General features: G+C 37.3%; 1 protein-coding gene and 1 pseudogene across 2 annotated transcripts in view; one reads left to right on the forward strand and one right to left on the reverse strand.

Moving 5' to 3' along the window:
- The window catches only part of LOC113038752 (mitotic-spindle organizing protein 2), a 1,160,083-nt gene that overhangs the window by 14,399 nt on the left and 1,127,913 nt on the right, over positions 1-17,771 (forward strand). The window lies entirely within an intron of this gene.
- LOC113038719 (tankyrase-1-like) overlaps positions 3,175-17,771 on the reverse strand; it is a 74,423-nt pseudogene continuing 59,826 nt past the window's right edge.

The following is a 17,771-nucleotide window of genomic DNA, read 5'->3' on the forward strand; positions in this document are numbered from 1 at the left end:
CGACGCTCTCGCTCTGATCAGTGAATGCTGTTGTGCTCTCAGTGCTCTGCTATACGGAGCGCGTGCTCTCCATCTACGTCACAGAGAGCCATACTCGAAAGTAACTTTCCGAAACTTGTGACAAACCGGAAGGAGTATTTTGGAACAGAAACTTAATTTTTGAAACTTTGTCCATGTTTAGCATGGGAATCCAACTCTAACAGTGTAAAAAACTCAGTATGCATGAAATAGCATTTCACCCCCACATTAAAGAGTGACAACAACTGTTATCATCATCATCATGTTAGTTATAAACTAAATTATTATTATTATTATTATGAATATATTTGAATTAAATTGCTAAATACTTGCAAATAAAATTAAATACAGATGCAATTGTATATTATTTATAATAGTAATGTGATTCAATCATTACAGCTGCAAGTTCATGTTTATTGTAAAATAACAACGACTATAATATATTTTTTTATATTAAATAAAATTCTTACTTCTGAATAAGAATTCTATTGCTAATGTCTTCTGTAGAGCTTTTTACTTGTTTCATAATTAACTTTGCACTGCTGAACCAAATCTGAACAAACACTAAACTTACTTGAGCTGAATAATGCCACTGTTGTCTTATCAGAGCTGCTTTAAAGCAATTCGAATTTATATTGTATTATATTTGAAAATAGAGGTCGACCGATATATCGCTCGGCCGATATATCGGGCCGATATTTGCCGATATCCGTGTTTTGTAGCGCCGATTTAAAGTCAGGCACGTCGGCGGGCAGCCCCGTGTTATTGTGCGGTGGAAAGTGCTGCTGCTGCCACTGCATGTGAAGCACCCCAAGACAAAACTTTTGGAAGATTCAACAACTGCCCTGGGAGATAAAGGTAGTCAGATAATTTCACTCTGTAAATGGGGTGGAGAAGTTGTCAGCTCTTACAAACACTGCAGCGTGATTGAGGGCTCCGTTACTGTCCCGCTCACAGACAGCAACGCGCTCGGAGAGACAACTGTCCTGGAGCTGCCCCAGAACGGTGAATGACATGTGTTCGGAAGCATGGTTTGATGCAGACAATAACCATTTTTCCATCCAACTCATTTGTATTTAGGGATGCCAATATTCGATAATTTCCATGATCGATCGTCGTTTAAATTAACGATCAATTAATGCTGCAAAATGCGTCTGCAGTGGTGTTATTATTATTATGTGCAAAAGCCACTTGGAAAAAAAGCTTTCTCACCCGAATTAAAGGGGTTTTAGTCTGAATAAAATGCTAGTAGCAGGACTGTAAAATAATAGATGTGATATGATCATTTGATAAAATGAAGAGAGCGCGCCATACGTTGGAGATCATTATCTTTGTTGACTGTTTCTCTTCAAGGAGACTGCTGAATGCGCTTCTTTAAATGGTTTCGTTGTGCTCGTTGCTGTATTTTAAAACGCAACTGCGATGTTTTTCAAATGACACTATAGTAGTGGTGCAACGGATCATCACTGATCCGTGATCCTTTCAGATCAATATCTTCGGTTCGGCACAAACGTGACCCGCGGATTGATTTATGAAAAAAAAAAAAAAAGTTGCGCATGTTCAGTCCACACTCAGCGGTCATGGCGATCGGAGGAATGGAGGAGCTTGAACGCCCCGCGCATTTTGGCTTCCCTGTCAGATATAATGATGAAAGAAAGAGGTTAGAGTGAAAAGATTGTGCCAGATCTTTATGAACAGGAGAAGAAAAAAAGTTGTGGATGAACTATCCCGAGCATCCTCTGTTGCACTCACGACAGGCGGTGGAAGTCCAGGGGGAGGGAGAGCTCTGTGACGATAACTGCTCACTTCATCACAGCAGACTGGAAGATGAGAAGTCCGGCTATTATGTTAGAAAGAAGATATTATGCCATGTGCACTTTAAGTCGATTTCATATATTTTAATTTAATAATTTAATGTTAATAAAAAAAAGACAAAACGTATGTTTATTTGTCTTGGCCTTTTTTTTTTGTTGTTGTTGTTTTTGTTTTGCTGATCTGAAAAATGATCCGATCCATACGAGGACGAGCGAGCGCGGGTTTGCCTAGATGTATTTGGTGGTTATTGCTCAGGTCTTGTTCTGCGCATATCTAAATGTTTCCACATTCGCAATGTATCTGAATGTTAAACTATAATATTTTTTATTATTTTTTAAATGTAAACTAGACGGAAAATATCAAAAAACGTCCTTGGCATAACAACAGAGAGGACCGGTATACTACGGTCTATTTAAACTGACCAGTGTAACCTTTTATGTTTGGTTGATTGTACTTTATTTTAATAATGAACAGACTGCAATGTAAATTTTAAATTAGAATGCACTTTAGATGTCCTGTGCCATTTATACCAAACACAAATGTTGCTGGTTGCTAGTGTGTTTGCAGCACTACTATTATTTATTTTTATATATTTATTTTTATATTTTTCAATTTATTTATTTTTTAATTTATTTTTATTTCTAAAATTGTATTTATTTAAATGTATATTTGTGTTTACATTTATGTTCCAACAAACTTGAAAAATTCTACTTAATAAATGCTCGAAAACTTATGTAAATGATTGACATATATATAATTTAATACTTGGTCAGTTTTATTAATTTGTTTGGTTAGCTTTGGATAAATTCTTTATTTAAATACCGTGCAGTGCACAAAATTAAGATTTGAGAGATGGTTCAAATCAGTGCTCAATAAATGATGATAGGTTTAGAAATGTTGTGCATCCACTTATTATTAGTGCGACATTTTAGCATGCAAATGAAGGAGAAAACTTCAAGATATCGGCCCTAAAAATCGGCAGCACATATCGGCCATCGGCTGACCCTGACCTCTAAACATCGGCATCGGCTATAGAAAAACCCATATCGGTCAATCTCTATTTGAAATCCTTTGCTTCAATGATTCGGTTAGTTCCCATTTTATTTTTGTGAAGCTGCATTGAAATAATCTGTATTGTTTAAAGAGTTATATTAAGTGTTTTTTTTTATTTATTTTTATAGCTACAATATACGTGTATGTGAACGAGTCTGGAAAAAGTTTATATTCTGAAACATATTTTCACAACTACAAGAACACCCATGAATAAGATGGGGAAGGCTCACATAAAGAGATTATTTTGAATAAGACTTTATCGGGGACATGAGCCATAGGGAGAATATTGTTGTGCATGTAAATGTCGGTGACGGTACGAACCGTGTGGAAGTCTTAGACAGATTTAATATTTGGCAAGGAAGCCTTTGAATCCCTGCCTGGAAGCCAGGCTTACACAGCGCTCAGAAAAGGATGAGAGCCAAGATTTAATTCAACATGTCCCCCTTTCTTTCCTTCTGGGTTTCCTTGCCTCGCCTCTGGGGTGGGATGATATCTCACACACTGCTTCAATGCTTTTGTAGAAACGCAATTCTCTGGATGCCGGTACAGCTTGATTTTTCCATTTGAAAGAGAGAAGAGCTCTCATTTCTATGTTGAAAGCGATGGCTCGGAAGGCTGCAGAATGATTTTTCATTACCTGCCAGGTGCAGCGGAGTCGAGTTGCGTCCCTGTGTGTCTCTGCAGTTGATGTTCTCCAAGCTGCACAGTTTCTGGACCCGGGCCAGGCAGCCTTTTTTGGCGGCATCCAAAAGCGCTGCGTCCCCTCTCAGCAAGTCCTGGATATCGGTGTCTCCCTCCTTCACCATGTCCAATGGAGTGTTTCCGTCCCGATTCTTCTTGGTGGGGTCTGCTCCATGCTGAAAGAGATAAGGACATTGAGCACAGATCCACAGAGGAGCCTGAAGCCTGACTTAGCACAGTTTGAGAACCTCATCTAAGATCTCTCCGAGGATTTCTACATGAAATGATCAGTGCTCATTTTTTTTTTTATTTCACTAAACAAACACATAAACATAGTATATTTGAATACAGGACGGACTGAGGGACAGATAGTTTGATATGTGGTATGAAAAAAAAAAAATGTTTTGTAAATATTATACTGTAAAATGTATCTGTTTGTGTGTGTGTGTGTGTGTGTGTGTGTGTGTGTGTGTGTGTGTGTGTGTGTGTGTATATATATATATATATATATATTAGTTTATGCATATTTATGTTCATATTTTGTAAACAAATATAAATAAACATTCACATCAATTTGATATTTTATTGCTTTAATGCTTTAGCTTTAATTAATAATCGAGTTAATCACATCCAAAATAAAAGCTTTTGCTTACATATATGAGTGTACTGTTTATATTTATGTATATATTAATACATACACATGCATGTATAGATTTAAGAAAAAAAGTGTTTTTTTTATATATTAAAAATATTTATATATATTATATATTAATATAGAGATATTTATGTAAATACATGTCAATATTTTCAAAAAAATATACTGTATGTGTATGTATTCATAAGGGCCGGGACTTTAACGCGTTAATTGAGATCAATTAATTACACAAAAAATAACGTGTTAACTAAGATTAATTAATTACAGAAAAAAATCCCGCATTTTAATAACTTATTTTTGCACCGCGGAACGTTTCTCACTGGATGAGTTTCGGCGGACCGAATATACTGGAGCACCAACTAGCGTTCGAATATCACCGCAGCACATGATCGAACCTCAAGTATCACCTCAACGCAAAACATATAGCAGCTAGCGTGGACTTTACACTTTATGTTGAACTATGTATTATTTTGTTGGTGCAACAGTTTATGTTGAACTCTTTATTGTTTTGGCCAAGGTTATTGAGAGTTGGACTTAGTATGTTATGGCCTCTGAAGCAACAGAGAGATGTTTTCTAATAGTCAGTGTTTCCAATGTTCTGACTGTTATTGACAGTATTGTGTTTTACTTAAAAAAAAAAAACTTTACAGAAGGTTCCAGCACCTATAAGCTTCCTGAATTTCTGAAATGTACTATTTCTAAATTGTTTCTAAATATGCTATTGCTACACTTCATGGCAAACATTGCACTGGTCTGCTAGACTTGGTTGAACAAAAATAAACAATATTTTGTTGCTTAAGCTTATGTATTCAGTCATTATTCAATGGTATACTATAAATCCATGTAAAAAAAAATTACTTCTCACTGTTCTCAGGTAAAATATTTATATACGATTAAAATGCGATTAATTTCGATTAATTACAAAGCCTCTAATTAATTAATAGAGTCCCGGCCCTAGTATTCATATATACATAATAAATATACAGAGCAGACACATATTATTAGAACATAAAATTGCATTTTGGATGTGATTAATCACAATTAAACTGCACTAGTTATATATGTTTTAATGTCACAAAAGTATGGATAAAAAAAAAAAAAAGATTTTAAGAATGTTTACTTCTAAGAAAACTCTTTTGATCAAATTGCATCTGTAGGCCACAAGTACTGAATCTAATAGTTATGGTCCATTAATATTTCAGTTCCCTGTACAGCAATAGATCAAAGAGCGTTGATTTGAATACCCAGCAAATGAATTACTCCTAACAGAACTGATTTCGAATCACAATCAAATCAAATGCAAGTCTTTGTGAATACTTTTGACTCAGGAAAAACGTTGCGTTCAAAATCAGTTACAGTTTTAGATTCAGTGGATGAGAAAAACGACATTTCTTTTCTGCAGTTTCTACCACAGCCAACCTCAGCAGTTCCACTTCAGGAAACAAAGTGACATGTTTGTTTGAAGTCTAATGTGCATATTCTTTACAGCTCTGAAGCTGAACCTCTCTGTGACAGTAACCTGAGGTACGATGAAAGCCGACAGCATTAAAACCGACGTCTGCTCAACGCCAATAAACCTGAAGCCCCTGCAGTGGTTCACACTGCATTTCAAAACTTTACAGAGTGATATAAAAACCATTAACAACTCCAGGCTGTCAGACGTCTAGGAAGAGATAGCTCCTGAATTAACAAGTATGCTGAGTGACGCGAGTAGGTCAGTGTTGAGCCAGCAGGAGGAGTGATGAAAGTACCTTCAGAAGTAGTTTGCAGATCTCGTATTTGCCCTTGGCCGCCGCCTCATGCAGCGGAGTGAACTTCCACAGGTCGGCCACATTGACGGACGCTCCGTGTCTGACCAGCAGCTCCGCCACTTCGTAATGGCCATAGGAGCAGGCGTTATGCAGCGGCACCAAACCTCTGCCAACAGACAGGGAATTCCAGATAAACAGTGACAAGAAGATTAAAGCTGATCTCCTGGTGCTGCGAACTCATGAGCTGACTGTTAATGAGGTTCACTCCACAACTGAACAAGAACGGCAGGAAATCTCACCCTTTGTCTTTGGCGTGGACATCGGCGCCGTGGTGCAGGAGATACTCAACCACAGCCACGCGATTGTATCCGGCGGCAAAGTGGAGCGGAGTGGAGTGACGACCCTCCAGGTCTCGACAGTTCACATTCTGAGGGGAGCAAAGTTGCTGTGCAAGAAAACAACGAGAAAACATTAAAGCGAATGCTTGATTTCATATTGCAAATCCATCACTTTATTTTAGTGATGAGTGTTTAAATACATCCAAGAATTCATTTCATTTGATGTGCTTTTATAGGGTAGCAGGCCAGAATTATGGCAAGCGTCAGTGGAGATTCTGATTAATTGCCTGACAAAAGTCTAATTGGTGCTCTGATCTAATTACTTTACGCATAATGAGGCTTTCAGATAACGAGGATCTGATCGCATCAAAGGCATCCATCCATTCAGACATTTTAAGCATCGGTTTCTAAATCACTTCAGGCTTATATTACCAGTCAAAAAGTTTGAGGTGATTAAGCTTTTGATCTAAAGACTTGTGCTTAAATTATTCAAAGCACTTTTGTAGACTAACAGAAATTATATTTACATTAATCATCATTTATTACTGTAAAAAAACTGTATTCAAAATTTATAGTAATTGTGCAATATTAATAATATGCAGGCATTTTAAATCATTGCACGTATGTGGTGTATGCCGCCTTTCACAATATTTCATGTTTTTGAAAGAAGTCTCTTATGCACGCCAAGACTGCAATTATTATGTACAGTAAAAAAAGTGATATTGTGAAATACTCTTACAATTTAAAATAACTGTTTCTAGTTTATGTGTGATTTTAAAATGTAATTTATTCCTGTGATAACAAAGCTGCAACAAATGTTAGTGTATAGGATAAAAAAAAAAACAATTTTTTGTGCACACTGGCTCAGCATTTCTCTTACACACACGCATACACACACACACACACAAAAACGTGAGGTCTTCTTACATCTACCTTGTTCAAGGTCATGAGTACGGAACAGAACACATTTAAGAACTGCAAGCTGTGTCCTTGAAAAGTTACATTGTCTGGGATAAACAAACTAAACTCAAAGGGTATTTTTGTTCCAGACAAAAGCATATAAAAAAATTCAATATCCATGAGCGCAGATATATTTTAATCTCTGTGTAACCTGGAGCTGCTTTGTAGCACTACGCTAATGAAAACAGTTGTAAAGGTTATTACAGCTATCTCAAACGAGTTAAGGTTTCTTACAAAAAAAGAAAAACAGTGCCTCAAATTTCTCTTTCTAGAGAGAACAGTTTCATGTTATATCTTGGCTCCACCAGATCAAGACAGATTTTGTTTAACCCTTGGTTGACTATTGGACAACTACATGACTAGTCTCACCTTCACAGTGTCCAAGTCTCCTGCTTTTGCTGCTTCTAAGAGTCTATAATCCACGTCAGAATTCCTCACTGGAATGTTTTCTAACAGACACGAGCATAAATTAACGTCAATTTCCAGAATTGTTAATGCATAATATCAAAGCCCAAATAAACAATCCCAAACCCCAGATTCGGTCTGTACCATTTAGGATCTGCTGTACAGCTTCATTGCCCATCTGTGCGGCTGTGAAGCCCTGCAGGGAGACGATGGTGGGGTCGGCTCCATAACTCAAGAGTAGCCTGCATGTCTGTAAGTGTCCCGCCAGAGCCGCCCGGTGCAACGCCGTCTGACCCAGCGTGTCAACAGCATTCATCTATAAACAAACACAAAAAAAAGGATGGAAAGGAAGTGAGCAGACTGAAATCTCCTCCTCCTCACTGATCAGCGAAGAGCACATCTGAACGCAGCCCACAGAGCAAGACTGAGCTGTAAGCAAACTTGGCCTCTTTTGAAATGAACACAAATATGAATTAATCAGACAAGCCCCTGGGAAACTTCCACGCTCCTTCAAAGACTATCAACACTGCACAGCAAAGAAAGAAAGGGACCTACTGCGTAAATGTGTGCGTGTGGTTCAGCGTTTGGCACGATTACAGTTCATTATTCTGTCTCAAACTTGTTACTTTTTACAAAAAAATGCACATGGCGCAGTTCTCCACATCAAACACACAATGGCTTTGTTCACACTACAACCTCCAATTCTGATTTGTTTCAAAATAAATTTGTGACTGATATATAATGCATGAACATTAATTCTGAGAAAAACCTGAAAAAGAAATCTCATCGGTGAAAGGATGCTTACATTAGAGTATGCTGAATGTTAAAAATGTTCTTTGCAAATAAGTTATGCTTGCAGGATTTCACATAGCCTTGCATTTTGTCTTGTCCAGCTTGGGGTTCACATTCTGGTTTTTGCTCATATTTTCTGCCAAATTGGCTCTTTTGCCCCAAAACAGCATTTTATTGCATTATGGGATGGAAATGATCTATGATCTAAATGTTTCCGCATCTGTACTACATATACACATTTAGGATTACATGATTATGATTACATACAGTGTTGAAAATAATGAAAAAAACTAAATCCATTTTAACTGACTGAAATACAATCTGATTCTAAATTTAAATGTTATAATATATATTCTACTGTTCAAATGTATGGGGTTAGAAAGCTTTTACTTTAATGCTTTTATTTTTATTTGGGCAAAGATGCAATAAACTGGTGAAACGTGACAGTGAAGAATATAATGGTGTTACAAAAACATTTTGTTTAAATAAATAGCGTTTAAATTTTTTTTTTTATTCAAAGAACAGTGAAAAAAATTATCAAGGTTTCCAAAAAAATATTAAGCAGAACAAATGTTTTTAACATTTTAACATGGATAATAATAAGAAATGTTTCTTGATCAGCAAATCAGCATATTAGATTGATGGATCAAGGAACATCAAACCTACATTTTAAATTGCAATAATATTTTACTGACCTTACTTCAGTAATTGGGAAATGCTTGGAAAGATTGAATTGTAGGATGTAACATAATACTTATGTAAGTGTAATGTATAATGCTTGATGTTTTTGTATTTTATAGATTAAATGTATTTATTGGTGTTGAATGTTGTAAACATGGATATTGTCACGTCAGAAAAATTTCAGACTTGTGTGATAAAGTATTATCATCATCAATATTTCTGAAAATGACTGCTTTTTACTTTATTTTCAAGCATAAGAGACATTCTTTCGGAAACATTTCAAAATTTTACTGACCTCAAACTTTGGAAACGGTAAGTGTACAAATCTGGTTAAATGTTAATTTTGTCCTGTCCAAATTGAGAAACTGCTAAACAGATTTTAGTCACACAGTCTACACCAGAAACAAATTTTCCTGTCAGCTTGAACAAAGCTACACTTATCAGTCTAGATCTTCAGCTAATAATCAGCTCCTACTGTCAGTTGATTTTCTCAGTAACTGTGTTTACTTTAGACAGCTTTATTCTCCACGCATCCTGCTCTTCTTACTTCTTACAATGCTTCTGCACCATCTGTTTACTGGTTGACACGTGGTCTGTAAACACACACTAGCTACAATAGCCTCTTGTCTTTGAACCTCAAGCCTGACTAATTATCCAGTCCATTAATGTCACTTAAGTCTGGCCGCTGAAGTTTGGCAGCGAGCTAGGTCGCAACACCAGTTAATGATCAAATGCGTTTCTGAGGGGTTGTACTGCAACAGATGGACGTTGGCTGGTGACTGAATGATGGAATTCGGGTTATGGTGGGTCACCCTCCGTTTATTTATCATGCAGAAGAGCAGGGGTTGTGAGCACGAGGGAGGTCGGCTTCAAATCAAGCTGCTCCAGGCAGCATAAAAGAGTCACACGGCATCAATGAAGAGGACCTCTGGATAATACAACCTTGCATGAAAGTAGGACAAGCAAGTTTGATGAACTGGGAGGCCCTTTAGATATACTCTCAGCTCAAACAAAGGCGGCAGACTGTGGATGAGATTATTTACAGGAGTATCGGCTCCCCTGGTCTCTCCGCTGAAGAATAGCTGATCAGCCCTGATGCTCTCAGCCAAGGCAGTAGCTGAATGCCTGATCAGTTAGTCGATGCTTATCTGATTTGGCTCTCTGGAAGAGCTCCATTGATTTGGAAGTCTTTTACCCCTCTCTGCTCTAGAGAGGTAATGACATGACTGATGTAGCTCGTAAACGTCCTCCAGTTTCTCTGACACAGTCCAGCTGTGAGATCGAGGTAGCAGACTGTTTACCTATTCATCCTTACCAGAAAATTTGACAATGTGTAAGATTTATCTTTTAAAAAGTATTACAGAAACAGAGCCAGCTCACCATAGAGAGCTTAAAACAAAGAGGACAAACACAAATAAATACAATAAAAAAAGTACAAATAACAGTTAAATACAAATACTGTAAAAACAATAATACTGTGAAATGTTATCACAATTGAAGCCGAATTTTCTGCCATTACTCCAGTCTTTAGTGTCACATGATCCTTCAGAAACCATTCTAATATGCTGATTTGGTGCTCAAGTAATATTTCTTATCACAGTTGAAAAAAAAAAAAAAGTATATTTTTTTGTGGAAACCATGACAATTTTCATGATTTCTTTATGACTAGACAGTTCAAAAGAACTGTATTTCTTTATAAAATAACTCTTTTGTAATGTTCTATATATCTTTACTGTCACTTCTGATCAATTTAGAGCATCCTTACTGAAAACAAGCATTATCTTACTGACCCCAAACTGTTAAATGGTACAGAATATTTAGAAAACATTTCAATTCCTCAGCAGTCTGCTGTGAAACGAGGTCAGTTCAGAGTACATCAGAAAAACAAAAGAATCAAACGTATAAAATTATTCATAGAACCTTTTCATGTTTTCAAATGTATTTCATCTAGCAACTGTGTGGTCTTCAGTATCTCTTCTAAACCAATAGACATGTGGCAAGTCTGTGGAAAAAATGTAGAAGGCAACTTTTCTCTCTACTGTACACACACCGAAGTGCCATATTATTAATTTTGGGAAAAAATAAATCAGACAAATTCAGTTTTCATTCTTGTGCATATCCGACAAAAACAAATCTATTGCTCTGATGTTTTACATAATTTATGTGCGTTTTATGCAGTTCCATCTGCATTAGTGGAAGAATGCAAATGTTACAGAAAAAACTACAGAAACAAACTTCCTAAAATTCAAGTGATTCCAATATTTTTAAATCAATAAAACCAATAGTACAAAAAATGTTCTGAATCCGAATAAATTCATGATTCCACACTCTAGTGATCAGATTTCCAGTAAGAGACCAATCTGCTAAAGTATCTGAGTGATGAATGTTTGGCAGTTAATTGGGAAAATGTTAGCATATAAACACTTCCATACTGATGATGAGCTCTTCCATCTCAAAGCCAATTATCTTATCCACTAACAAACAGGCAAATGACTCTGACAAAAAACAAAAAAAGAAGGAAGTGCAGTGTTGGCAATGCCTAATTTTTCATTCTCTTCCTCTCATAGCAGGAACGTGATGACTCAACTGCACACAACGGTATTATGTGACAGAAATGCTGCTCCACTGAGAACAGGTGAGAACAGACAAAAAAAAAAAGATGCTGTGGTTCTGTAGACAGGCCACATTCTACACTTGCAGTGTTTTATTCTTTCCCCAGTATACCACTTATAATGTCAGTCAATGGTGCTTGCATCATAATCATAATCTATTTTTAAATGGCCAATTACCTCCCTCTCTTTGACCTGAGCTGTTGTTGTATGGCAAGAAAAAAAAAATTTCTTCCCAGAACACAGGTGTATTTTTCATACACTATCCCTTTAAAGGTAGACTACACTGTGAGAGCTTGTGACAGATTGTGGAGAGTGAAGTGAGGTGTCAGGTGAGTAAATGTGTGTGTATGTGTGTGTCACAGCTCTGTAGGCACTCGTGAGCACAGGCAGGTATGTACCTTCGCCCCGTGTTTCTGCAGAACCTCCATGATGTCGTTGTGTGCCCGTTCTGCTGCCACATGGAGAGGCGTCATGAAGCTGCAAAGGGAATAAAGAGAAGATAGCAGAAGATAATGAGAAAGAAAGACCTTAGCATCAGTCTTTTCCATTTGTTAAACACATGACAGGCACGATGACTCACTCTTTGTTCTTCTCATTGACATTGGCTCCTTTCCGTAGCAGCAGTTCAGTGACCTGTTTTCGTTTCGGGTGAGGTGAGGTGACAGCGCAGTGCTGAAACACAGGACAGAGGCCTTTTAAGTGTCACAGTTCTCTGCTAATTCTCTTTTTGGTACACCATTCACTATCACTGTATGGAACAGAGCAGAGGCATCCTGTCTAAATATCTGTTGTGGTTTAAGGAAGAAAAAATCTAATCATAAAGGTAAGGAATGATATGTAGGTGAGTAAATGATGATAGGAATTTTATTTTGCACTATCCCCTTTAACTATCCCACTATCCTCAGCTGGTGAGCTTTGAAGTGAATCAGCAGGGGCTCACCAGTGCCGTTTCGTGCGTCTGTGGGTGCTTGAAGTTGATGATCTCTAAAGCTAGGGTCTTCTTCACCTTGGTCATGTCTGCTTCCCGTGCCGCCTGAAGTAGAGAGTGGCCCTTAAACTCATCTGCGCCGGAGGAAAAAAAAAGAATATTTTGAGAGGTGATGCAAGATGCTCTGACAGAAGCCTTTGGTAGACATAATTCATCAAGACAAAGCGTGAAAAAAGTCATTGAAGCTTCACAGCTACAATGCAATTTGGCTTTACGGCTGCAAAAATTTGAGTAAGGATATCTAATATGTATGACTGAATCGTCTGACCTGATCGAATGAATTTTGCGCATTCAATTTGTTATGCTTCTGCTCATAAGAACAGCAGAGAGAGAACATTATTCCATCTACATGAGAGCTGTTTTACTGGATTCGGCCAAAGGTAATCCCTTCTCGTGCTGATATCTAACAAAACATTACAATTAAATAAATTACATGATCTCCGCCATTAACTGCCAAGAGTTCATTTGTAAAAACACTGTTAAATGCAACCTTTAGAGAATCTAAAAATCAATATATATTTTGTACATTATAATGTTAAAATGCTTTTCAAAAATAAAAATAATATTTAACTGGTGTATTACATTTTAGCACTCTTGGATAACAGCTTGAGCAATGAATAAGAATTGAGAACTGAGAGCTAAATATTGTATTTTATTAATTATACAGTATATTATCTATTTTGTAATTATATAAATATTATTATAATTGATGTATATTTCCATTTATCTCACATTATTTACTTACCACACACTATCAAAAGTGAATATTACAACAAGAGATCGCATTCTTAAATACTCGCTGCACAAGCTCAAACTAATTCTACATAAAGGAAAATCTTTACACAGCAAATTGTGTAAAGTTTCCGTCAAAACTACATCAACTCCACCCCACACTGGGAGAAGCCAGATGGAGAATTCACAGGCAAAATATATAATGATGTTGCCTGCCAACCCCATCAGCCGACTGGAGCTCAGCCTCCACTGCGCTTGAATAATGCAGAATGAGAATATTGTATGTTTAAGGTTGTCGTTCTCTAAACCTTGATGTGTCGGTCTCGTTGCCAGTGAGAATGTTGCAGGAACAATCAGAGCTAAGTCATGTCTAGCTCACTTACACTTGCACGGTGAACAAGCAGGATGAGTTTTGTAAGCTTTGATTGTTGAGCAATAATGAAAGATCCCATGTTGTCTTTAATTCACCCTTAAGCAATAAAGAACACGGCTGTTTTATAAGGCAATATATGCTATATAAACTCACATGTGAGCCTCTCTTTGAGTTCTGGGGTCGGGGCCATGTCCACCGCGCTCTTCCCATGGCAGTTGACCAGTGTGGGATCGGCTCCGTGACTCAGCAGCAGGGAACACACCTCCACGCGATTCTTGGAGGCAGCCTCGTGCAAAGGGGTGAACTGCCAGAGGTCCATGGCATTAACGCACGCCCCATGCTACAGAAAAACATTCAGGGTGAGATCACACGGAAAGAATGGTGCCAGCTCTGACGGCTCAGATTCATTTTCAAATACATCGAGAACATTATGCGGTTCCGCTTGAGCAGTAAGAGCAGTTTTAGCATAGATTAAGAATTTCTATCTATTAAGGGAGTCTGCTATGCCCCAGAAGCTGAGTTAATAGCACTGAGGGAAAAGAATATCGAACACGTTTTTAGAAAATGGCAGTTTTCCAAAACGGAGACATCAACTTGCACTCAGAGGCAAGGGGTAAATAGAACAAAACTCTTTTTTCTTTACTCTTTAGATTTGCTATCTAGCATCAAATGCTAAATAAAATATTTAAAACATTAAAACATGATATTGTGTGACATGTTTGGTGAACAAGATTTTAGAGGATTTTCAGTCAAATTCAAGCTTTTCCTCAAAAGGATCTAATGGATGGTTTCAAAGGACTTGAAGCTTTACAGATCCTGGTCACCATCCACTTTCATTGTGGAAAACATTCTGCTAAATTTCTCCTTTTGTGTTTCATGACATGAGGGTGAATGAGAAAATCTCTTTTGGGTGAATGATCCTTTTAAAACAGAGAGAGATTCTTTTGAGCTGCAAGTAAGAGGAGTGAAACGAAAGCTCCTGAGGAACTCAGGAACATCAAGATAACGTCAGGTGTTCACAATGCATCCGTGTACGATAAGAGGATTCTTAATTGTCTTTCTGATCATTGCACAGCACATTTAATCGAATATAATGATTGAGGGGGCATAAGGAGATCCGGGAACTGCTGATATTGTGATAAGCTCTCCTGAGGCTGAGAATTCTCTGTTCTGCTGTGTATCAAACTCCAAATATTGTTGTAGAGACAGATTGGCCACTCCACAGGGCTCTGTTGACACACTGAGCATGGGAGAACACACCATGAGCATAGTGTTCCATATTACAGCTTTGTAAATAAAGGAAGCTGGGCTTAAAGGCCATACTCTATGGAACTTTATATTGTGTTTGCACTGAAACAGAATGAACTCTGACAGGACATGTAGACTGAAGCTGTATGCAGGACATGCACTAAATTTGTCACTAAAAAAATAATAGATAATAATCTATAACAGTCTATAAATTCAAAAATATCGGCGTAATCATTCTCTCCACAGTGATGCCTAAAACACTGCATAGCATGGAAACGTTTAAATATATAGTAAGTGGAGCAGGATTTTGAATCAATGCTTCATTGCATTGTGCCGGGTTAAAACAAGCTGCTTAACTGGAAACACTGTTGTTTGTCTTCCACAGAGATTACACTAAATTATTCATGCACACCCATTCAGGTTTTTGTCCTTACCTTTAGCAGTAGCTCTGTGACTTCGTAGTGTCCATATGAGCAGGCGTTGTGTAGAGGAACAAGACCACTAGGAATTGCAAGAACAAAACACGCACAAACAAAATCATTTACGCCCAAAATGTGCTTTTCCTTTAAGTAATATATGGACAGAGCAAGGTTAATTAAAAAGATTTTACCAGAGTGAAACAATGATTTGAAATAGTTGATAGAGACCGGAAAGTAGGGGAAAAAAGGAGACATAAGCAGACACACCCTTTATCTTTAGCGTGAACATCAGCGCCATGTTGCAGGAGAAGCTGAACGATTCGGACTCGGTTGTATCCGGCTGCCAGGTGCAATGGAGTAGACTACAAGAAAGACAAGAGGAACCACAGTTATGACAAAACTGAAAGATGAACTATATTGTTCAAAAGTTTGGGTCGGTAAGATTTGTAGGCCTATGTATTTATTTAGGAATAAATTACATTTTAAACATATTAAAACAGAATGTATTTATTTCATATTGCAATAATTTCACAATATTACTGTTAATTATTAATATGTAAAAAAAAATAAAATAAAAAAAAAATTCTTACTGACCTCAAACTTTTTAACAGTTATGTACACAGGTCCAACAAAGCCATGATGACAAAGCACCCCTCTGTAAAACAGTACCAAAACCCACCTTTCTCTTCTTTATATCTCTTGAAAAAATATTAGCATAGCCTTTTTTCTAAAATCGGGCTGCCTAGTGACCAAGGGAGGTCTTGGTTTGTCGAACGCGTGAGGAAAAACCAATACCGGTGTTCCTCACCTTTAGAAAAGTGAGGCTCATGACTGAATTTTGCCATAAGGAAGTCACACTTCATTGCAGCTCTGAGGCTTGAAAACCCACCTGACAATCCAACCCTGCACAAGTCTTACTGTCTTACTGAGAATGATATAGAGTTTGAGTATTAAAATACAAAATAACAAAAATAAAGGTAATTAACACCATGTATCTGTTTACAGCAGCACACAGTGGGGTATAACAACAGTTCCCTCAGCATGGCATGATCACTGCAAAAACTCACATCACCCGTTTTCTGATAATTTTTTGGCAAACGGTATTTGTTACAAGAGCTAATTAAAGACAGCAGCTGATATTTGTTTCAAGCCAACAAAAATGAAACAAGAAGAGAATTTAAAATTAAAAGGAAGTCTGACGGCATAAAATATCGAACAGTTCAAATGAGAAGCTAATCAAATTTTTAACTTTCAGACATCAAGTAATGCAAGTCACGCATTCTGCATTCAAGAACAAAACACAAACAAAAAAGAAAATCGACAAGCCAGTCGAAAACAATCAAACAAACTGAGGAGCAGGTGGCACAAACAAAATAAAATCCCCATAAAAGTCTACAATGAAATGCGACAAGCAACATGGTCATAAACCATTACAGCAATGTATTGATGCGAGCAAAGCACAATGTGCAAACTCCATGGGTTCCCGCACAGCCTCCTGCGGTAAGCACGGATCATTCAACATACAGCTGAAAATGCACAAAGCAATGAGAAATCAATCTAGATGAAATTGGAAAACTTTGAATTGTGCACTTCAATTGCAAAATACTGATAACAATACGCAGTGACGAGCTTTCGTTGGCATGCACACCAGGGTGTTTGAAGTTGTAAAAGACAAGAAACAAACTGAGTGAATATAAGAATGGTGGGGTGAAAAGCTGTAGTGGTAGAGGAGGTATATTTAAGCTCACTTATCAAGCAGGTGGTGCACTAGGCATCCTCTTTAGGACAGAGTTTTCACACTCAAACACCTTCACTCCAATCCACTGCATTCACAAAGATGCAGTTTATGAACAAAGAACCAAAACAGCCACATTGTGAAAATCCAACAAATTAAAATAAAAAATACAAAATAAATGAATCCAACAAATTAAAATTAGTTCAATCAAGCTCAGGAAAAAAAAAAAAAAAAAAAAAAAAACACTTACCAGCATTTTCGGTGATGTCGACTGATAGACAATGTTGCCAGATTGACGAATCAAAACAAAAGAGAGCAAAACAAAAAAACAAAAAAACAAAAGCAAATAATGACATAATGATAGCATTGTGTAATTCTGGCACACCCTGTAACAATTTCTTGTCTTTTGTCCTCTAACTTTACTTGGGACATCGGTAGAAGCACAATGTACAATGTGCAGCACCACAGTGGCAGCACTGTATTGTGACAGAGACTGAAATGACATGATTTCAACA

The sequence above is a fragment of the Carassius auratus genome, chromosome 21 (assembly GCF_003368295.1).
Source record: "Carassius auratus strain Wakin chromosome 21, ASM336829v1, whole genome shotgun sequence".
Lineage (NCBI taxonomy): Eukaryota > Metazoa > Chordata > Actinopteri > Cypriniformes > Cyprinidae > Carassius > Carassius auratus.